Genomic DNA, 24,218 nt, shown 5'->3' on the forward strand with positions numbered 1-24,218 from the left:
TAGTAATATTTACTGCCTGCCTATAGAGTAGTCAAGTCTTAACTACCTGAAGTAGTAAGGAATCTTGAAAGAGAGTAAGAGTCATTATGTGCCAGTTATATCAAAACATTATCATCCTTTCAAACAACCCCTAAATTATTGGGGTAGCCAAAGTCTCTGGGATCCTTTACATCAGAATCAAATGAAAAGATGTGAAGAGAGCCAACTAAAAATACTGAATTATATCATTGTATTACATGTCAAATATTATTTTTGTTTTATATTTAATGTATCCAAAATTCTTTCAGAAACTTGTAATTTACAGGGACCTTAGTTACTAGTCATATATGTCAAATAATACAGAAATATTGTATTTTGTTTTGTTTTAAATATTTCAAAAATTTTGTTTTAAATATTTCTAATTATCCTCAAGCAAAAAAATGTGTGTTTATTGATCAATGGAAAAGAATTATTATAAAATATCAATTATGTTCATCTCCTTAGCTATTGACTGAATCATGAATTACTTGATTATGACAGGCCAGAGTGGTATAAATAGAATGGTGCCTAGTATACTCTGGATTATCTGATATAACATAACTCTCAATTTAGTTTTCCTTGTTGCCCTATGGCTGAAACTGAAAGTATTATGTTCTCTTTTTCAGAAAATATGAAGATCATCTCTCATTTTATATGCCTTAAAGTGTTTGGATGCAAGGAAAATAGGGATGCTGTGATTTCAAAGGAGGAATGTGGTATCTTTGAAAGATTCAATGTGTCATGCAATATTCCCAAATGTCCACAGTGGTAAAATACTCTCAGTTTGATATCATGGATGCCAAGAGGCAAATTCAGGCAAATGGTATCTGTTCTAAATACTTGTATGCCTCTGCAGTCCTAAAATCATGTATGTATGTAGTTTCTCTCAGCCAATCTGACATATGTTATTTAAGCCTATTTTTCCAGGGGAGTCAGGGATTTCCTAAATTTGCCATGCTGCCTCAATGTTAGTGAATTTCAGAAATATAATTCAAGAAAATAATGTGGATTTTTACTAATATTTTTGATGGTGGCACTGAGATATCAGAGATAGCTATCTTAAAAACCATATATGTATGTAAATACACATATATACATATTTACTATTTTCTTTTTTGGTTTTTAACTCTTTTGGGATACAGACAAGTAATGTTATTGCTAGATCAAAAGATATACATGTTTTATATGCTTTTGGGCATAGTTCCAAATTGCCCTATAAAAATGTTTGAGTCAATTCATAACTCAACCAATATTGATTAAAGTCTCAATTTTCCCACATTTCTTCCAGTATTTATCATTTTCACTTCTATAAGCAATGCTCCCTCTCTTATTTCCCTTGCATTTTATTTTATTGAAGGATAAGATAGATTTTTTTTTCCAAGTGAATGTGTGCTATTCCCTTTTTGAGACAATTCCAGAAAGAGTATGGTTCATACATTTCCCTCTCCCTTCCACATCTTCAAACAAATATGCGTTTCTTTTATGTAAGATAATTTATTCCATTCTATCTCTCCCTTTCTTTTCCTTCCAGTGAATTTTTCTCACCCCAATTTTATTATTGTTATTATTTATTGTTATATTATTCAATCATCCTCAGCTCATATCCAATTATGTCCTTTATCTATATATACTCCTTTAAACTGTCCTATAAAAATATCATTATTTCCAAGCCATTCTCCAATTGATAAATGGTCAAAGGATATAAACAAACAATTCTCAGATGAAGAAATTGAAACTCTTTCTAGTCATGAAAAGATGCTCCAAGTCATGATCAGAGAAAAGCAAATTAAGACAACTCTAAGATAGCATTACACACTTGTCAGATTGGCTAGAATGTCAGGGAAATATAATGCGCAATGTTGGAGGGGATGTGGAAAAACAGGGACACTGATACATTTTTGGTGCAATTGTGAATACATCCAGCCATTCCAGAGAGCAATTTGGAACTATACTCAAAAAGTTATCAAAATGTGCAGTGCTACTCCCGGGCTTATATCTCAAAGAGATCTTAAAGAAGGGAAAGGGACCTATGTGTGCAAGAATGTTTGTGACAGCCTTCTTGGTAGTGGCCAGAAACTGGAAATTAAGTGGATGCCCATCAATTGGAGAATGGATGAATAAATTGTGGTATATGAATATTATGGAATATTATTGTGCTGTAAGAAATGACCAGCAAGATGATTTCAGAAAGGCCTGGAGAGACTTACATGAATTGATGCTGAGTGAAATGAGCAGGACCAGGAGATTGTTGTATACTTCAACAACAATACTATATGATGATCAATTCTGATGGATGTGGCCCTCTTCAACAATGAGATGAACCAAATCAGTTCCAATAGAGCAGTAATGAACTGAACCAGCTACTCCCAGCGAAAGAACTCTGAAAGATGTCTATGCACCACTAAATAGAATTCCCAATCCTTCTATTTTTGTCCACCTGCATTTTTGATTTCCTTCATAGGCTAATTGTACACTATTTCAAAGTCTGATTCTTTGTTTACGGCAAAACAACTGTTTGGATATGTGTACATATATTGTATTTAATTTATACTTTAACATATTTAACATCTATTGGTCAACCTGCTATCTGGGGGGTGGGGAAGGAGGGGAAAAATTAGAACAAAAGGTTTGGCAATCGTCAATGTTGTAAAATTACTCATGCATATATCTGGTAAATAAAAACTATTAAAAATAAATAAATAAAATAAAATCCTTATGCCTCAAAAAATATTATTTCATATAATGGTGGAAACAAATTAATCTCATTAAATCCTTTATTTTCCTTTTCTTGTTTAATTTTTATGCTATTTAATTATTCTATTTGAAAACCAAATTTTGTTTTCAGCTCTTGTCTTTTCATCAGAAATGCGTGAAAGTCCTCTACTTCATTCAATTTTCATTTTCCCCTTGAAGGATTATTATTCAGTTTTTTAGGAGGAGGTGATTCTTCGTTATAATTCCAACTACTTTGCCCTTTGAACTATCATTTTCCAAGACTTCCAATCTTTTAACTTTTGAAGCTGCTAAATCTTATGACATCCTGGCTGTGGCTCCATGATACTCTAATTCTTTCTGACTGTTTGTAATAGTTTCTTTTTGAGCTGGAAGTATTGGCTTTTTTGAAGTTTTCTATGTTCTGAGCACCACAGTAATTTTTTAGAGTTAGATATTTTCTCTATTGTTTTCTCATTTCTTCACTTTAAAATGGGGTTCTGCTTCAAAGGTGGAGTGTATAATATACCAAGCTTCAGGGATTTTGTGCACCTTTTCCCAGAAATATTTCTGGGGCCCTGTAAATTTTCAGTTATTTCAAGGTGGTAAGATCTAAAATTAAGTGTGTTTACGATTGTCCTCAATTGTGCTTTGGTCTATGACTGACCACAAGCACTCTTTTCTTTGGAACTGGGAGGAAAGGTAAAAGGGACTCTTGAGAACTGTATTTCTGTTGTGGATATACATTAAGATTACATGTATAATTTGATTTTAATAATGATATAACAATAAAAGAGGAAATGGAAAGGGAATAGTGTCAGAAAAAGGGAAAAGGGGAGATAAAAAGAGGGAAACTACATCCCACAAAGAGGCAAAGAAAACATATCATATCTGAGGGAAGTTAGAGAGGTGGAAGAACATTTTGTGAACCATACTCTCATCAAAATTGGCTCATAGATTGCTTTATAGAAAATTCTCCTTCACTACAATAAAAAGGGGGAGAGGAAGAGGGAAAAGGAAAAGAATAATAAGGAAAGGGAACAAGAAAGGGAAAGGGATTTAAAGGGAGGAGGAAGGGATAATAAAGAGGGAGGGCTACGTGATGCAAGTGGGGCTGTAAGTTTAATACAAGGGAAGGGGTTTGGGGGGCAAGGAAAAAAGGCATAATATTGAGATAATATGATGGTAGGAAATACAGAATTTGGAATTTTAACTTTAAATGTGAATGGGAATGAACTCTCCCAATAAGCAGAGGCAGATAGCGGACTGCATCAAAACTCAGAACCCTACAATATGTTGTTTACAGGAAACACACTTAAAGCAGGGAGATATATACAGAGTAAAGGTAAAAGGCTGAAACAGAATCTATTATGCTTCAAGTGAAGTAAAAAAAAAAGCCGGGGTAACCATCCTTATCTCAGATCAAGCAAAAGCAAAAATTGATCTAATCAAAAGAGATAAGGAAGCAAACTATATCTTACTAAAGGGTAGCATAGACAATGAAGCAATTTTAATACTAAATATATATGTACCAAGTGGAATAGCATCTAACTTCCTAAAGAAGAAGTTAAGAGAGTTGCATTAAGAAATAGACAAGAATGTGCCAAAATGTTTGTGGCAGCTCTTTTTGTTGTAGCTAGAAACTGGAAGATGAATGGATGTCCATCAGTTGGAGAATTGTTGGGTAAATTATAGTATATGAAGGTTATGGAATATTATTGCTCTGTAAGAAATGACCAGCAGGAGGAATACAGAGAGGCTTGGAGAGACTTACATCAACTGATGCTGAGTGAAATGAGCAGAAGCAGAAGATCACTGTACACTTCAACAACAATACTGTATGAGGATGTATTCTGATGGAAGTGGAAATCTTCCACATAAAGAAGAGCCAACTCACTTCCAGTTGATCAATGATGGACAGAGGTAGCTACACCCAGAGAAGAAACACTGGGAAGTGAATGTAAATTGTTAGCACTAATATCTGTCTGCCCAGGTTACATGTACCTTCAGGATCTAATGCTTATTGTGTAACAAGAAAATGGTATTTACACACATGTATTGTATCTAGGTTATATTGTAACACATGTAAAATGTATGGGATTGCCTGTCATCGGGGGGAGGGAATAGAGGGAGGGGGGGATAATTTGGAAAAAAAATGAATACAAGGGATAATGTTATAAATATATATATATATATAATAAATTTAAAAAAAATAAATAAAAGTAAAAAAAAAAAAAAAGAAATAAAGAAATAGACAAGAAGACTATAATAGTGGGAGATCTCAAACTTGCACGCTCAGAATTAGATAAATCAAACCACAAAACAAATAAGAAAGAAATTAAAGAGGTAAATTGAACATTACGAAAGTTATGCTCTGATAAAGGCCCCATTTCCAAAATATATAGAGAATTGACTCTGTATAAGAAATCAAGCCAATCTCCAATTGATAAATGGTCAAAGGATATGAGCATACAAATATTGGATGAAGCAATTTAAACTATAATAGTGGGAGATCTCAACCTTGCTCTTTCAGAATTAAATAAATCAAACCACAAAAAAAGAAAGAAATTAAAAGGTAAATATAATATTAGAAAAATTAAGTATGATAGATCTTTTGAGAAAACTGAATGGAGACAGAAAGGAGTATTCTTTCTTTTCAGCAGTTCATGGAACCTATACAAAAATTGACCATATATAGGACATAAAGACCTAAAAATTAAATGCAGAAAGGGTTATCAGATTAACAGAGGAGGAACTAAATTGCTTAAATAGTCCCATTTCAGAAAAAGACATAGAACAAGCTATTAATCAACTCTCTATGAAAAAGTCCCTGGGACAGAAAGATTAACATGTGAATTCTACCAAACATTTAAAGAACAATTAACTCCAGTACTATAGAAATTATTTCAAAAATAGGGAATGAAGGAATCTCAGGTACTGATAAGTAAACCAGGTAGGTTGAAAACAGAGAAAGGTATTTATAGATCAATCACCCTAATGAATATTGATGCTAAAAATCTTAAATAAAATATTAGCACAAAGACTATAGAAAATCACTCCCAGGATAATACACCATGACCAAGTAGGATTTATACCACCAATGTGCGGCTGGTTCACTATTAGGAAAAATATTATAGGAAACCCTTTGATTCAGGAGTGTTACTACTAGGCTTATATCCTAAAGAGATCCTTAGGAAGGGACCTGTATGTGCAATAATGTTTGTGGCAGCCCTCTTTGTAGTGGCCAGAAACTGAAAACTGAATGGATATCCCTCAACTGGAGAATGGCTGAATTAATTGAGGTATATGAATGTTATTGAATATTATTGCTCTGTAAGAAATGACCAGCAGGATGATTTCAGAAAGGCCTAGAGAGACTTCATGAATTGATGCTGAGTGAAATGAGCAGGACCAGAAGATTCAATATATTACTTCAAGAACACAATACTATATGACTATCAATTCTGATGGACATGACCTTCTTCAACAATCAATGAAAGAAGATACTAAATCAGTTCCCATAGAGCAGAAATGAATTATTATGATGTTGTTTAAAAAATTAAAAATGAGGTAATATCCATTTGAACAAAAGTATTTTATTACAAAACAAAAAAAGGAATAAATGAAATTGTCCATCTTCTTCCCTGGAAGAAAATGCTCAGCTTATCTGGGTAGTTTATTCTTGGCTGCATTCCAAGTTCTTTTGCATTTTGGGAATATCAGATTCTAGGTCCTTTGATCCTTTAATGTCGAAGATGTTTGATCCTGAGTGATCGTTATTGTGGCTCCTTGAAATTTATTTTTTTTTCTGGTTGCTTGTAATATTTTTTTCTTTAGTCTGATAATTCTGAAATTTAGCCACAGTATTCCAAAATCAGGATCTCTTTCAGAAAGTGTTAAGTTTTCAATGCCCATTTTACATTCTGATTCTATTACATCTGGGAAGTTTTCTTAGATGATTTCCTGAAAAATAATGTCTAGGCTCTTTTTTTTTCATCATGGTTTACCTCCTAAATTTATTTTCCAGGTATGTTTTTTTTTTTTTTTTTTCCGCAAGTAGGTATTTAACATTTTTTCTATTTTTTTCATTTTTTTGGTTTTGTTTGATTAATTCTTGATGTCTTATTGAATCATTCATTTCCATTTTTTCAGTTCTAATTTTTAGTGACTTATTTTCTTCATTTACTTTTTTTAACTTATTTTTGTATATGTTCAATTGAATTTTTAAATGAGTTGTTTTGCTGTATAGATTTTTTTTTCTATTTCACATAATTTTTTTAATGAATTATTTTCTTTTTCCAATTCAGAAATCCTACTTTCCTGGGAGTTGTTTACCTTTTTCAATTCACATTTCAGGGAGTTGTTTTTTTTTGTTTGTTTTTTGTTTGTTTGTTTGTTTTTCCTTTTTCATACCTTTCTTTTAATGAGTTATATGCCATTTCCATACTCTCTTTTGAACTTCTCTTTCCTTTCCCTATTTTTCATCTAAGTCTCTTTTAAGATATTTTATAATTTCTTCTAGGAGAGCCTTGTGTGGTGGGGACCAGGTTATATCCCCCTTTGGAGTTTTGTCTGGAGTCTGTCTGCTATTAATCTCCTCAAGGTTGGAAATCTGCTTTCTTTCAGTATAGAAGGTGTCTATAGTTAAAGCTTGCTTTGCTGTTTTACTCATTTAAAAAAAAAATCCATGTCTACCTTCATGGAAAGGAGGTTCTCAGCTTCCTCTACAGAACAGTGACAGATAGACAGTACCTGTCCTGTGGAAGTGTGACTGCTCTGGGAAGAGTGGCTGGGCTGCAGAAGTGTGACTGCTCTGGGAAGAGTGGCTGTGCTGCAAAGTAAAGCTGTGCTGTGATTGTGCTGAGTCACTTCCAGTGCTGGGTGGGTGTGGCCAGGTCCTGTGAAATTTTGGCATTTTAAGCTACATTCTGTCTTTGATGTTTGTGTAATTCTCTGCTGATTTACTGCTTTGCAATCAAAGCAGAGTAGCCAACCTGTGGTAGAGTCCTTTCTGCAAATTCTCCATCTATGGAGACTGCACCATGCCCTGGTCCACTCAGTGTGTACTAGCCTCCATGTTCTGCCTTCCTGTCTGCATTGGCCTCCTCTTGCAGATCAAGAGAGACCTTTTCTGGCAATCTTCCAGATTATCTTCTGCTCGTAATTTGTTGTATTTCCAATATTCATGAATTCTACCAATCAAACACTATTTTGGAGGCTGAATTTTGTAGTGAAGGTAGAAGGGGAGATCAGAATGAAGTGTGTGTCCTCTCACCCAGAAAGTAATTATTGATGGTAATACTATGCCATATTCCAAGTCCTCCAAACTCTTAATGTAGAATCTGCTAAATCTTATCGTGAGGATCTAAAATACATTTTTTTTCTGACTACTTTCAATATTTTCTCTTTAACATGGGAACTTTTAGATTTGGCTACAATATTCCCAGGTGATGATTGGTGGATTCTTTTTATTTTACTTTTGAAAGTTATTATACATACACACACACACACACACACACACACACACACACACACACACACACACATATATATATATATATATATATATTTACTTTCCTGGGAGTTGTTTACCTTTTATACCTAAATATATAAATATATATATATATATATATATTTACCTTCTGATTCTAGAATAGAATTGATAGTTTTTTTGAAAGATGATTTCTAGGCTTGTAGTTTTTAATTTTAATTTTTATTTTTTTTAAATCATGGCTTTCATATCATTCAATAAGAACTTTTCCATTGTCTTTTTTTTTCTTATTCTTCTGGTTTTACTTTATTGTTTTTGTTTTTTTTTTTTATTTCTACTAAAGTCATTAGTTTGCATTTGTTCATCAAATTTTTACAGAACTGTTTTCTTAAGGGAATTTTTGTACTTCCTTTTACATTTGGCTAATTCTGTTTTTTAAAGTATTTTCCCCATTTTTGTTTTTAAAGGCATTCTTCTGTTAATTGATTTTTTGCACTTCTTTTACCATTTGGTCTATTTTATTTTAAGATACTATTTTTCAGTACTCTTTTACCAAGCTATTGACTCCTTTTTCATGATTTTTCTAGCATCACTCTTATTTCTCTTCCTATCTTTTCTTCTACCTTTCTTACTTGAGTTTGGAAATCCTTTTTGAGCTTTTCTGTGGCCTGATACAAATTCAAATTTTTCTTGGAGACTTTGGATACTAGAGCTTTGATTTTGTTATCTTCTTATTGCATGTTTTATATTCCTTGTCATTAAATTATTTTATGTCATTTCTCATTTTCCACTGTATTTATTAACTTTCAAGTTAATAAATAAAACAATTTTAAAAGTTTAATAAATAAAAGTTAAACTAAAGAAAGTCTCTGCTTCCATGGTTAAAAGTGGGTTTGTATTCCAGAAAGATCATTAAAAATGGAAAGCGACCAACAAGGGCAACAAGTATAGTACCAAGGAACTTGAAACTGATTATTTGTCCATCAGTTGGAGAATGGTTGAATCAGTTATTGTATATGAATGAAATGGGATATTATTTTTCTATTAGAAACAATCAACAAGGTCATCTCACTGTCAATTTCCTAGTTGTCTTTTCTATCATTTAGAAATTTACTATATGTACCTATTTCATCCAATTCATATACTTGTTACTGTAAGCTATTTGTCCAAAGATCATTCAGTCTGCTGTTGATGAGTTCTTCATCTGGCTCAAAATTTTATTTTCAAAAACAGTCTACTTTAAGCGACTTGAATTTTTTCATTTCGTTAAATTGATCTAGGTAGTACAGTGGCTAGAGGGCTAATCCTGACCTCAGGATAACCTGAAGTTAAGTGTAAGAAACTTAATAAATGAATGACCCCAAACAAGTCATTTAAATTTTGTCTGGTTCAATTTATTAAACTGTAAGCAAGTTCTTCTCCCTTCTATTAGCTCTCCCTCCCCTTTTCTTTCCCTTTCCCCCTCCTACTTCACTATAGGGTAAGACAAGCTTCTCTGTGAAGCTGAATGTATATGATATTCTCTCTTTGAGCCAAATCTAATGAGAGATTCACACTATGCTTATATCCTTTTTTCCCTCAATTATATCTTTTTTTTCTTCTTTATGAAATGTAATTTGCCCCATTTTAATTCGATTTTCTTCTTCTTTAAATAGAATCATCTTTCCTCATCTAGTTTTCTTTTTTATATCATTGTAATAAAATTGAATTATACCTGCACTCACTATGTATATCCATAACAGAGTTACAGATCTAACCATATAGGGATATAAACTTTTAACATTTAAAAGAAAGTTCTTTTTTTCTTTCCTCTTTACCTTTTTATGCTTCTCTTGAGTTCTGTATTTGAAGATCAAATTTTCAATTCTGTTCTGTTCTTTTCATCAACAATAAATGATATTTTCAGGAAACATTCTGGTTTCCTATGGTTTGCCTATAGAGCTGGAATTGAAAGCTGTTTCACTGATCTACCCCTCTATTGAGCCAGAACTGAGAGTCTCAGTTACTTATTTAAAGTGAATAAGACCTTCTTAATGGCTTTCTCACAACCTCTCTTCTGTGGTACTGAACCCCTTTTTAATTCCAGTGAGCTAATCTTTCTTGAAGTTTTTCCAGTCCTTCTGGAGCTGGAGAGTGCTTTCATTCTATCAGATTCTGTTCAGAGGCTTTGTTTCACGTGGTTTTAGAGAGAAAGTGGGAGAGATTTTTCTGCTTTCTGGCTTCATTCTGACATCTTGACTCCATCCTGGAAGTCCATACATGCTTTCAAATCATGGAACTCTTTGGCAGTGTGCTAAAACTTAAGTTGATTATTTCCCCAAGTTCTCAATTCTGGGGAGGGGCCCAGATTGACCCAGGTTCATTTCCTTTTTAGGTCTATTAATAGTTCCCTAGATTTTATCATGGAGCCTGTTCAATTTCTTTTTATACATTGTCTTCCCTGTCATGATGTGACCTCCTTTAGGGCAATTTTTTTTTTTTTTGCTTACTTTTCCATGCTCAGACCTTAGTTTTATGCCTCGCACATAGTAAATGTCAAATAAATGCTTGTTCCCTTGTTGGCCTGCCACACTCCCTTTATATCTAATCATAACTTATTATCTGATCTCTCAATTCAGTTTTTGATTTCTTGCCTCTGTCTTTTTATAGCCCGCTCTCCAAAGCTGGCACACACACTTCTTCATCTCCAATTCTTGACTTTTTGCTTCTTTCAAAGCTCATCTCACGTGATACTTTCTACATAAGTCCTGTTCTATCTTTCACCCAGTTTCTTAGTGCTTTCTCTTTCTTCATGTCATATTTATATATGCATGTATATATTGTATTCTACCAAGTACACTCTATTCTTTGAGTCAGACACTTACTACATCCTGAGCATGTGTTAATTACTTACAATGTGCCACCTACTGCTTCAAGCCTGAGGATCCAAGATTTGTTTTGTTTTTGCCTTTCTGTTAAAAGTACCTAGCACTGTACTTCTCCTACTTGGCCCTTAAATATTTGTTAAATTGAATGAAAAGAACTATCTATTATAGCACCAAAGGAAAGAACTAAGACAAATGGGTTCATATTATATTAGAATTATTTCAATTTAGTAAAAGAAAAAAATTTGTTTCAGTCAATTATTTTTAAGAAATGGGATTGATTTCTTTGTAATAGTAAGCTTCCTGTCATTAGGAGATCTCAGGTAGAGATCGGTTGACCATCTGTCAAAATCTCAGCTGTGGTGATTTTCACCTTGAGAGGAAATTTGATTAATTGACTCATGACCATAAGAGTCTGTGAAGTAGGTGTTACAAGATAAAGAATTCGTGGGAATTCCAGAAGTGACTCAGAGATCATTCTCTCCTTTTTGCACTTTTTACCACTTTATCCAGATGTTGCTGCAAGCACCATTGGAATCATGTAATATGCTATACCAGAAATGTTAAATTTTGCACTTTGGGCTTCCTACTATAAGAAAATCTCACATGTGAGTATGGTTGGAGGGTAGCTTTCACAATCAAACTATAACAATTAGGTCAACATTTTTTCTATCTTCTTATTTCTCCAAAGCTTGTGAGACCATGCAAAATCTGAAGTGCCAAAGAATTTATCTTAAATTAAAGGTTCTCTTATTGTGGACTTTGGAGAAATGATCAAGATCTAGTAAATAATAATAATTTTACTTAGGAACAAAATAACTGGGAAAGTGCCAAATTCTATTTGAAAGGAGGGAAAATACATATATCAATGAATAAAATGTTATTTTATTTAAAGATCTTGGTTGAACCAAACATTAACATTTAAATGGAAAATAAGAATAATAAACCTAAATAGGTGCATTTCCTTAAGGAGGCAAAAGAATGATTCCAGTTTGATATGAAATGGAATATTATGAAATTATTGGGGAAAATAAAGAGTATGATAAATGATCAAATTATCTAACAAAAGTCTATATATACTTTATTCCTTTTATCTGTTATGGAGACTACATAATATAATAATAAAATTATTATATAATACAAATTATTATGTGATACAAATATATAAATACATAATAATACATAAAATAATACAATAATACAATGCTAGGGGGAAAAGGCAAAAATAGTCCTGTTCTCAAGGAGCTCACAATTTAATAAGTTGATGTACAGTTCAATGATTTTTACAAAGTATTATTACATTCAATGACACTTATTATTGTGCTGTGATCTAGAACAATATCTTATAACTCAGTATTCCAGAATTCTAATTAAAATTTATTTTTGGTCTTTTGGTCTTTAATTACTAATATAATTTATATCAGTGCATCCCCCTATTTTAATTGCTCAGTACATTAGGCTAATTATCAAAATAGTCCTAAACTAAAAAAAAAACTAATGAGTAATGGTATGCATCAAAATTTAATATTTAAATAATTTTTCATTTTCTTAAAATTTTGTTTTTATAAGCACAATAATTAACTTTTGAGTTACTAAACAATCTTAAACATACAGTCTTTCATAGCATTCCATTCTATGAAACAATGCAATGAGAATGGAGAAAAAGAAGTGGAAGAATAATGAAATGAGAAATTTTAAAATTGCATGTGTGGATGTAGAGAAATGTGATGTTAAAAGAATTAAGAATAGGAATATAGTCAGCTAGAAAATATCAATGATAGTATTTTCAACTGGGAAATTGAGGAGGAGGAAAGGAGCTCATTCTGCCTGGCAAATCTGCTACTTGTGTGCCTCTGTATAATGTTAAACTTTTTTGATTAAGGAATATCACCTGTCTCACCAGGTTGTTGAGAAGATAAGACACTATTTGTAAAGTACTTTGTAAGCCCATTGGTTGTTATGTAAAATTTTGCTAGCTATTAAATGTATCAACTTTTCTCTATTCTAGTCCTATTCTTCAGAAACAGAATATTTAACAAATATTTAATGTTTCACCTAATTTGTCACAAGATGGAAGAGAAATATTTCATAAATATTGCTACTGACAGAACAAATTAAGAATTGTTACAAATAGAGGGAAAATATAAATGTACAAAATAGAACTTGATCTCCATTTTAACTAGTACTAGTGACAAGATTACTAGTAGATACATATTCCCTTGATTACATCCTCTAAACATGGCAAAAAAAATTAAAATTAAAATTAAAGGAGGCAGGAAAAAGGCTCAAAAGAAAGTCTTCTAATAAGAAATTTACATTCATAAAATATGTGATTATTACAAGTGTAAGTAACAGGCATCATAAAGCCTCCCCAAGCCTTTCAATTTCATCAATTACAAAATCAACATCAGATTGTTTGGTAGCAGGGTTAGAGAAGACCATTCAAAAAAAAATTGACTTTATCTACATGTGGCTGATGGTTGACCATGGTTGTACCTTCTTCTATCATCAGAGCTTTAATCTTGGGTGCAATCTGTGTACAACATACAAAAAAAAAAAAAAAAAAAAATATATATATATATATACATACAATTGAACACTATTTTTTTCCACTCTGGATATTTAAAATCATGCATTTAACTTGAGGGGAAACTATGGTAACTGCAAGCTATTAAGCATATTTTAAAGGAAGATGTGTTTAACTCAACGGAGGGAGGAAGAAAGAGCTATAGTTTGCATTCATGTTTGCATCTTTATGTACATAATTCACCATTGTGAATTTTTATAGGAAGATGTAAAACAGCTAGGAAGCATCAAAATAAAATGAGTCACACTTAGACTGTAAAAGTTTTTATGTATGTAGCAAATAAATAACTGAAACACCTGGAAATGGTCAAAACAAAATATTGTAAGGCACATTAGAATTTCTGTCAGAGACAATAATGTTAGATTTTAGTCCTTATTTTATTGCAACATAGGAACCTCATGTATATTGTAATATAAGTATATTTATTTAACAAGTTTACTTTTTAAGGTAGTAAAACATTTTATCTATTCATGTCAAGAAAAAGGGAACCAAGAATTATTTTGGATAGTTTCTTAGAATAGCACTATGCAAACTAAAGTTAGGTTAAAGTTAGGACCCTATGTAGATAACATTGGGGCAAGAAATGCCCCTGCCCTAAGGGGAAATAAGGAGTAAAGAAAACTTGAATTGATATAAAGGAATTCACCATTACTGCTATTTTGTTCATTTTCTTACTTCTGAAACATTGCAGGGCAGTTTGTTATTTGATTTGCTACATGAACCTTGATTAAAAGGTCATTCTAGATAATAATTAGATAAATTAACCATATTGTAGTTTACTTTAAAGCGAATATCTACCTTTCTCCCCAAATGTATTATAGTTACATTGTCACAAAAGAGGGGGCAACATAAAGAATTAGAAAACCAGGGGTCAAAACTTTTCACTAATCTGGATTACCCATGTAACATATGAAATCACTTAAACTGATGGAGTCTCAATTTCCTCAATTGTAAAATAAGCTTAGTGGACCAGATGGCCTAATAAAGAAAGGAAATTGAGAGATTAGAAAATTACATCAATGACTTTCCTTTGTCACAAGAAGTTACAAGAAAGACATTGAATATGAACATCAAGAAAAGATAGTCAAGTAGCAAAAATTAGAAACAATAAGTAGGCAAGTGAAGTAGTAACTTATTATTTCTAATATTAACTTGTAGTTCATTATAGTACTTAGTATGTGCTGAACTGGTGGAATATTTCTGTGGCTATTTTGAATCACGTGATATTCTGACCACTGAAGGCTGTTTGCCAGACTGCTGAAACGTGATAGTTCTTAAAACTGGCGTCTTTCCATTCACCTGGATATGCTGAGGCAAATGCTGCTGTTTGTGTTTGCCTTTTCTATTATTCTGGGCATCAGAACTCATGCTAGTTTGTTGATATGGTGCTTGTTCAGACACTTCCTCTCCTGTATTGCACTTCTCTTTTTTTTTTTTTTTTTTTTTTTTTTTTTTTTTTTTTTTGAGTTAGACAGACCTTTCCTGCCAATCTTCAAGTATCTGGGAATCAAAGATTGTTTTACTGCATCTTTTTGCTGGTGCTGCTGTTCTAGGATTACTTTATGGTTGTTAGATTGAATATAAATAATATAGAGAATATAGAAGTGAAGTGAATATAAAAGAATTACCATGATTTAATGCTTAATTCATCATTTTAGCTTCCAAAAGTTTCTTTTTTTCTTTTTTTTAATTTATGCAACCTAATTTATGTTTCTTTTTCTTTCTTTCTTTTTTTTTTTTTTTTTTTTTTTTGTATCACTAGTGTTTGTCAATGTTGTAGGCCATTATTATTTAGTGTCAAAACCAGGCACCACAAGAATTTTTCTTATGATATTCAAGTTTGTATATTTACTTATATGTGCTTGAATGAACAGAATAAATCAACAATACAAATAAGTTTTCCTCACTTGATGATAATAGTCTGAAATGTGATAAGGCTCAGCTTCCTAGAAAAAATTAATTCTCTTTGCAACTTGTCTCAAATTTCAAGTTTACTGTGAAATGGTATTGCCATTGGTTAAAAAAAATTAAGCAATATTCTTTCTAATTTCTAAGAATAGAAAGATAATTCCCATCATTCTTAAATATCAACACAATATACTTTTAATTTCTATAACACAATGAAACCAAAATTGATAAAGTGAACAAAATTCTGTTGTGTTTTATGTCACTGATGGTAAAGAATAAAAATTTAATAAAGGTCTTAGTATCCTGTTATCATTCCTATATTAAGAATGACACTTTCACTGCATTATTTATTTTAGTTTTATTTCAGCAGAGGGCATAGAATACTGCTTATCTGTCTTTGCTACATTGCCCAATCCAAGAGGATTTGAGAAATATCCAGAAGGATAATTGGCTTTATTCTCGAATTCAGTAGGTCAATTCCATATATTAAGCTTGAAAGTCATAAATTTCATTAGTACTATCCTCTCAACATAGAAGATTAGGTATATAGTTTAAAATACAACATCAAAAAGCAAATCAAAATAAAAACTGACCTTTTGAAGTTCTTGTTGCCTCTCATACTCACTTGAGACACTTTTAAGTCTTGGTAGAATGCACCAGAAACAAACATTAGTGAGTTCAGGCTTGAAAGAAAGGATGAAATATAAAGAATACAATAAAATTGTTAAAGTTTTTAGATTCTTAGTTGCCTTAATTGTTGCAAAGCTGATCTTACTTGTTTTTAGAAAAGGTCTACAGAATTATTTTAATTTCTAAGAATAATAACTTACATTCAAGCAGCATTGTAAGAGTCAAAAATGCTTCATAAAAATTATCATATTTAGTTTATAAAATTCTTCACTTCTAGTTTTCTTTAAAAACTGGGGGTAAATAGAAAAAAAAAAAACCTGAAATAATCACATGATTGTCTGAGAAAACTAATAGTTTTTGTTTTAAAAATACAATTGTTTCAATTATGCCTACTCTTCTTTTTACTACCATTCTTTTGTAAATAACATTCATTTAAACCTGAGAATGAAAAAATGGGCTATAAAGAAAAATTAGTTTAAATTCACCAAACAGTGTTGTTAATTTGTTAATTTATCTCTGTTACAGAAATATTATATGACCTCACTTATGGATATCTACAATGTCCATTTTTCATGCTGATAGGGGTCAAAGATTCCTTTCTAATTCCCATCCCCATGAATCCCAATGGGAGATATCCAGGCTTCCCAGCCCCCACCAGATCTGAGCTAACTTGGGCTATCCCATGTAGCATGCTGTCGTCTCCAGAAGCTGCCAGATCGCTCTCTGGGAAGAGATCTGCTATGTCTACTCAAATCTTTCAGACAGATTCTTCTTCCTGTAGTGAACCGTTGTCTCCAGTTTGTTGCTGTTAACTCTTGTCCAGAGAAGTGACTTCCCTTCCTGCAGAGAGCCCCGTCAGGCCTGATGTAATGCAGAGACCTCTCCTCTTTAACTCTTGTCCTTCTCCAGTCCAATCTGCTCTCCAGGCCCAATGTTGCCTCTTTTATCCTCCCAGAGAATGGGCGTGGGATAATGCAAGGGCTTCTGGGAAGAACCACTTCAGCCAATGAGCTTGCTCCTTCTATCAAGTCAACCTGAGTTCTCACCTTGTAATTGTCCAGACAACCTGAATTCTCACCTTGTCACTGTCCAGACAACCTGAGTTCTCACCTAGTAATCCTAACATCTCCCCCTTTCTTTTGATTTAGAACATAGGACAGTCATGACCTTGAAACATAAATCCATCAATATGGGAAGTATTACACATAATTACATAAATTACATAAGCACATAGTAACATAGTAACATAACACATGCTAGAAGTATATAACAAATAACATAATCAAATAATAATAAATTGAAAAATTATAAATGTCCATAAGTCCATTGTCCATTAGTCTCATCTTGTGTGAGCAAGTCCAATGATTCCTGCTGGTTTTAAAGTTCTTTAACAGTCTATTTATTAGCCATGCTCTTTCGGTGTAAGATGTTTCTTAGATCTTCTTCTTTTATTTTGAGGTCTTTCTCTTTTTCTGTCTCTCTCTGATGGACAAGGCGAATATGACTCGTTGGCACCCATCTGATTCCTTCTTCATCTGAAAAAATACAAGCAAACCCTCTCTCCCAGGCAGTTAACCTATCTAATTTCCATCTATTTACCACTTTCTAAATCTCTTCACATCATCTGGCAATTACATTGGAGTTGTTTGCACTGGACACAGCCCTGTTGGTTTAAAAGGCCTGTATTCTCCCCAAGTATAGTCCATTTTTGCAATCTGATTGCCTTCTGGCTCACTTATCAGGTAATCCCTTTCTGCCATGTGATTGCTTTTCTGCTGGTTGATCAAATCAGAGTCCTGACCTTCTAAAGGCTCTTTGGGTGTAATATCAGCTGCCATCATGCCCCAAGTCTTTTTTGCCTGGGGCCCTGGACCTGGGCCCCTCATCCCATTTCCCTGAATTATTCTACACTCTGATGCCCAATGAAGTCCTCTGTTGCATTTTGGACATGGGGTTTTAGATCTTCTTTCACCCTGTCTTCTCACTGTATCTCCATACCTACACTGAGCTCTTAGATGTCCAATTTTTCCACATTGAAAACATCGCCGAATTTCTCTAGAAGGCCCTTGCCAGGAGGGACCCTGCCTTTCCACATTCATCATTGTCCGGGTGTAAAAAGCATTTGTTCCCACTGTAGCACAGTGTCTTATGATCTCCTCTAAAGGAGCATCTTTGTCTAATCCCCATATAATTCTTTTGCAAATCTCATTGGCATTTTCCTTAGCCAGATGTCTGGTCATTATTTCTGTAGCTGAATTTTCTCCAATAGTTCTTTTGACAGCAGTTTGCAAGCGTCCCACAAAATCTGCAAAAGGTTCATTGGGATCTTGCTCTATTTTAGTGAAAGCCTCTCCCCGATCTTTCTGTCCAGGGAGGACACCCCAAGCTTTTATTGCAGCCTTAGCAATTTGCTCATATATTGTCATGGTATAATTAATCTGTTCTGAATTCTCTCCATACTGACCTTCACCAGCTAAGTGCTCAAAAGTAAATTGTGTGTTAACTCCTATTTCCAAATTGCATCTGACTTGAATTTTACATAATTCATGAAATTCCACAAGCCATAATAAATTTTCTCCACGTTCCAGGCATGTCCTTGCTATGGATTTCCAATCATTTGGGGTTAGGACTTCATAAGACAAACCATCTAGTAACATTTTGACATAAGCTGATGTAGCCCCATAAAGGGTACAACCTTTTTTTCAAATCTTTAATTTTATCCAAATCTAAAGGTGCATATTTTCTCCTTTTATGGCCTACAGAGTCAATCTCTTCAATCACAGGATATGCATGTATAAAATCACTTATATCCTGTCCTTCTCTCTTAGCTTTAACCAATGCTTTTTCTAATCTTGTCATAGGCTTAGACTGCTTCACAGACAATTCTGTTTGTGTTTCTGCCTCTTCCTCTCCTCCTTCTTGCTCCACCCCTGAAGGGTTAATTGAGGGAGGAGATAGGAGGTGCTCCTGTTGATGTTGCTCAGAATTATACTTAACTTCATTGTTATCTGATTCATCCTTTTCAACTAGTTTAGTTGACACTTCCCCATTTTGCTCCTTCATCTCTTCCTTTAGAATAACATTGTTTAAAGCCAATTGGATTACATTGTATATATGAATTGTATCTTTGGAAATTGAGTTTGGCCTGGAATTGTAGTGTTCACCTAATTGCTTTCCTACTAATTCCCATCCATCTGGATCCAATTCTTTTTCCAGAGAAAAAGAAGGACATATGACCTTCACAGTTCTTAAAAGTTCAGTAATCTCCTCTAAAATTATAATCAATCCTTGGCTTTTCATAACCTTGATGATGCTCTCTAAACATTTTCCTTGAACAGAAGGTGTTTGCCCCATTTCACTATAAGAGATTGCTGGTTTAGCCCTTAACAAGTTAAGTTCCTTATTTATCTATTAGCACACTCACTTAATCTTTAACAAAGTTTCCTTGTTACTCATGGTTCTGGGTCAGAGAGACTGAGATCTGGATCGGAAGCTTTTCCACTGGAATCAGGACTGTGTCTGTTCCTATTTGGGAGCCAAATTGAGAAGGTCTGGTCTAGCTCCTCTTGTCAGGATAAGCAAAAGTCCTGGCCCCATGTGTGGAAGCCAATTGTAGCGTGCTGTCATCTCCAGAAGCTGCCAGATCGCTCTCTGGGAAGAGATCTGCTGTGTCTACTCAAATCTCTCAGACAGATTCTTCTTCCTGTAGTGAACCATTGTCTCCAGTTTGTTGCTGTTAACTCTTGTCCAGAGAAGTGACTTCCCTTCCTGCAGAGAGCCCCGTCAGGCCTGATGTAATGCAGAGACCTCTCCTCTTTAACTCTTGTCCTTCTCCAGTCCAATCTGCTCTCCAGGCCCAATGTTGCCTCTTTTATCCTCCCAGAGAATGGGCGTGGGATAATGCAAGGGCTTCTGGGAAGAACCACTTCAGCCAATGAGCTTGCTCCTTCTATCAAGTCAACCTGAGTTCTCACTTTGTCATTGTCCAGACAACCTGAATTCTCACCTAGTAATCCTAACAATCCCAGACCCCACTCTAATGATCTGTTCAGGTTTTCCCAACCCCCAGCACAAACAGTTCCTTATCTAAAAATTCATTGAATTCTATTCAATTCTAACCCTGGCCAAACCAGCCAGGAGCCTTGGACTCCACCCACCTTCAAGATTACCAAAAACCCCCATTATAAAAAGGGGAACCCTGGAGCCCACTCTTTGCAGGAGCTCCAAACATGGCTTCCTTACATCAGCCATGCCAAGGGTTCCTGTCCACCCAGCGCCAGCCTAGCCCTGGCATCTTTCTTCCTTTACCCTTACTTCCAAAACCCCAAATAAACCTCTCTTATTAATCTAGGTTTTCAGGTCTGTAAATTCCTTTACAGGGTACTTTGAACCACTACTAGACCTCTTTTAAATCTGTATCCTTGTGCTGAAACCAAAGGGGTTGCAGGGGAGCTCTATTTGACTCCCTGTACCCAGAACCTGTCACTAGACCTCAATTAACTATGATTTCATATAGGTACACCTTAACTAACTCTCATTAATGCTACCTAGAAAAATTGCATTTTATATAGCCTAGAGGGAAAATTAATATTAGATTGTTCCAGATACCATGTCAAAAAAAAAAAAGAGATTGCATTCAATTTTTAGCTTAACTGGTTTTGAAATTTAGCTTATTAAGAAAATTTCTTCAGTTGAAATAACTTTTATATTTAACTAAATGTAATTAAATTGAAGTCCACATCACACAGGAAGCAGCTATTTTAATTACATGGAAAAACAAGATGGGGGTAGACTAGGAAACAAAACCAAAACCAAAACATTTTTATTGGCTCACCAGAGTACATCTCTTTGAAAAATTGAAAAAGTGAAAGAAAACAGATATAAGAGGATAGGAGGCAGGTTTTAAATGGGAGGAAAGTGAAGATGAAGACAAACAAAAATAAAATATAAGAATGGGACAGAAGGAAAAGGAAAAGAAAAGAAAAAGGAAAGGAATGGTGAGGAATGGAAAGGTAAGGCAGGGTAAAGCAAGGCAAGACAAGGCAAGGCAAGGACCGGAAAGGAGTAGGGAAGGAAAGGGGGGAAAAAAAGGAAAGAAAAGAAGGGGGAGGTGAAAAGTAAAAATGTGAAAGGAAAAGAGAAAAATTAAAGGAAAAAGAGAAAGGGAAGAAAAGAGAAAAGAAGGGAAGAAAAAGACCACTTATAAATTTACTTCTGCATCAAATACAAGTTCAAAATTTTCTTTTTTCTTGAGAATCATGTAAAGATAATCTGCCAGCTCCATAAATGTCTTTATCTGAGCTTCAAACCATAGGTATCCTGCAATGAATACTGGCTCTGTCATTCTTAAAATCTTTATTATAAGTGGTAGTTATTTTCCATATATTTATAAAACTCTGTTTTGCATACATGAGTTAAAATTCTTGAAACATATACATTTCATAAAACAGGAACTGCCAGGTATATGCCAAAGGAAGACTTAAACACATTAAATAGAATAAAAGCCCATTTAAGTTTCTAAACTTTTCTTTTTTCAATTACAATATAAGTGGTGGGATACAAAGACTTGATAGGTTATTTTAGCTGTAATGCTATATAATCCTGTGAATCTATGTATAAGTGAAGGCAAACCAAAGATAAAATGTCAAATTGTCATCAATAGTAAAAAAAAAAAAAAAAAAAAAAAAAAAAAAAAAAAAAAAAAAAAACATATGGTAATTCTACATCACCTCTCCTAATTAAATTATTCCTTTTGCAACATTAAATTGCTTTGTTCAGATATGGAATTTCGACAATGAGGAATTTTAATGCATTTACAATTTCTGGGGGTTTTGAAGGATAGTTGTGGAATGCTTAGTTGGAGAACATATTCTCAAAACTAAGCAGTGTCTTCTCTGAGTTCATTTCATGTCCTGAAATTCAAATTAATGTCAATTTGTTCTACATAGTAATAGGGTAAAAATATTTCAATCTCTTTTCAATCTACTCACTCAATCCCCTCCCTCAACTTTCTTAGCTAAGGAACTTACTTCACTTCACATTTCACCTTTTAAAAAATGGATTTTTTTTAAAAAAGATCAACTCTTTCTTCTGAGTTAGTCTCATTCAACTAATGGTCCCTGGATATTTTAAACTGGATATCCAGTAAGCACCTCAAACTCAGCAATACAAAACAAGCATTAATTTTCATTCTTCCCAAATCCACTTCTTTTTCAAGTTGTTTTATGTTTAGCGCTATCATTTACACTATCATTCTTCCTGTCACCCAGTTTCTCAGTCTTAGTATCATCTTTTACTCTTCATTCTCATTCACTCTGCATATTCAGTTTGTTGTGGGATCTTACAATTTGTATCTCTTATCTTAAAATGACTTCCTATTCAGTAATATTCAGTCACATACCCCATTCCATCCTAACATTATTTTTAAGCTCAAATATCAAATATTGGTTGATATTAAAAATCTTCACAACCTGTACCTTTGTATCTTTCTAATATTTTACACTTTACTCTTCTCTACATCTACAATCAAGATACATACATGTAACACATGATACCTTGTCAATACCATTTCTCTATCTGTCTTTCATCCTTGGAATGCTGTTTCCTTACTTCTGCCTCTTGCCTTCCCTCATTTCCTTCAAGACTCAATTCCAATCCCCTTTTGTAGGAAGTTTTTTTTTTTTTTTTTTTTTCTGTCCTCACCTCCAGAGACTAGAGCCTTCTTTCTTATGAGATAATTTTTTTTTTTTGTACTCTGTAGATATCATGAATATCAAATTGCCTATGCATTGCCTCCCTTACTATAATGGAAGCTCTTTAAGGACATGGAACATGTTTTTGTCTTGCTTTGTATCTACAGTGCTCAGTCCAGTACCTGATAACACAGTAAGATTTTAATTACTGCTTATTGACTATGTAAAATTTTATGTATCCCATCTAATGTTATTCCAAATAATTTATTTTAATTTAAAGGAAAGAAGTCAAATATTTCATGGTTGTAAGTTCTTTTTTTCTTTCAGTTGCCCACATTACAGACACAAAACTGGGAAAATTCTTTATAGTCAGTGTTTCTGATAAAGGTCTCATTTCTAAAATATAAGAAGAAATCAAGTCATTCCCAAATTGATAAATTGTCAAAGGATAGGAAGGGAGAATTTTCAAATGACAAAATTAAAACCATCTATATTCATATGAAAATATGCTCTAAATTATTATTGATTACAGAAATGTAAATTAAAACAACTCTAAGGTACCACCTCAGATTGTCTAAGATGACAGGAAAAGATAATGATAAATGTTGGAGGGGATGTGGAAAAACTAGGACACCAATGCATTGTTGGTGGTATTGTGAACTGATCCAACCATTCTGGAAAGCAATCTGGAACTATGCACGAAAGGGTATAAAACTGTGCATACCCTTTTTCCCAGCAGTGCCATTACTGGATCTGTATCCCAAGGAAATCATAAAGAAGAGAAAAGGATACACATATGCAAAAATGTTTGAAGCAGCTCTTTTTTGTAGTAGCAAAGAATTGGAAAATAAGCAGATGGCTATCAATTGGAGAATGGCTGAATAAGTTATGGTATATGAAGGGAATGTAACATTATTCTCTATAAAAATTATGAACAAGTTTGTTTTAGAAAGGCCTAGAAAAATTTACACAAACTGATGTTGGGTGAAACAAGCAGAACCAGGAATACATTGTACACAATAACAACAACAATGTGTGATGATCAACTATGAAAGACTTAGTCCTTCTCAGTGGTTCAGTGATCCAAAGGAATCCCAATATTCTTTGGACAGAAAATGACATCTGTTTCCAGAAAAATAATATGGATATTGAATGTAAATCAACACATGCTATGTTCACTTATTTTTTCTGTTCTTTTTTTCTCTTCCATGGTTTTCCTGAGTGCTCTTATTTTTCTCTCCCAACATGATTCATAAAGTAATGTATATTGAAAATAAATAAATAAAATAAAAAAGAAATAGTTGTTTAGCAGTCAT

General features: G+C 33.4%; 1 pseudogene; it reads right to left on the minus strand.

Annotated features, from left to right (window-relative positions):
• Nucleotides 1-13,443: 13,443 nt before the first annotated feature.
• The window catches only part of LOC141549804 (glutamate decarboxylase 1-like), a 60,284-nt pseudogene continuing 49,509 nt past the window's right edge, over nucleotides 13,444-24,218 (minus strand).

This window comes from Sminthopsis crassicaudata, chromosome 1 (assembly GCF_048593235.1).
Source record: "Sminthopsis crassicaudata isolate SCR6 chromosome 1, ASM4859323v1, whole genome shotgun sequence".
In the NCBI taxonomy this organism is placed as follows: Eukaryota; Metazoa; Chordata; class Mammalia; order Dasyuromorphia; family Dasyuridae; genus Sminthopsis; species Sminthopsis crassicaudata.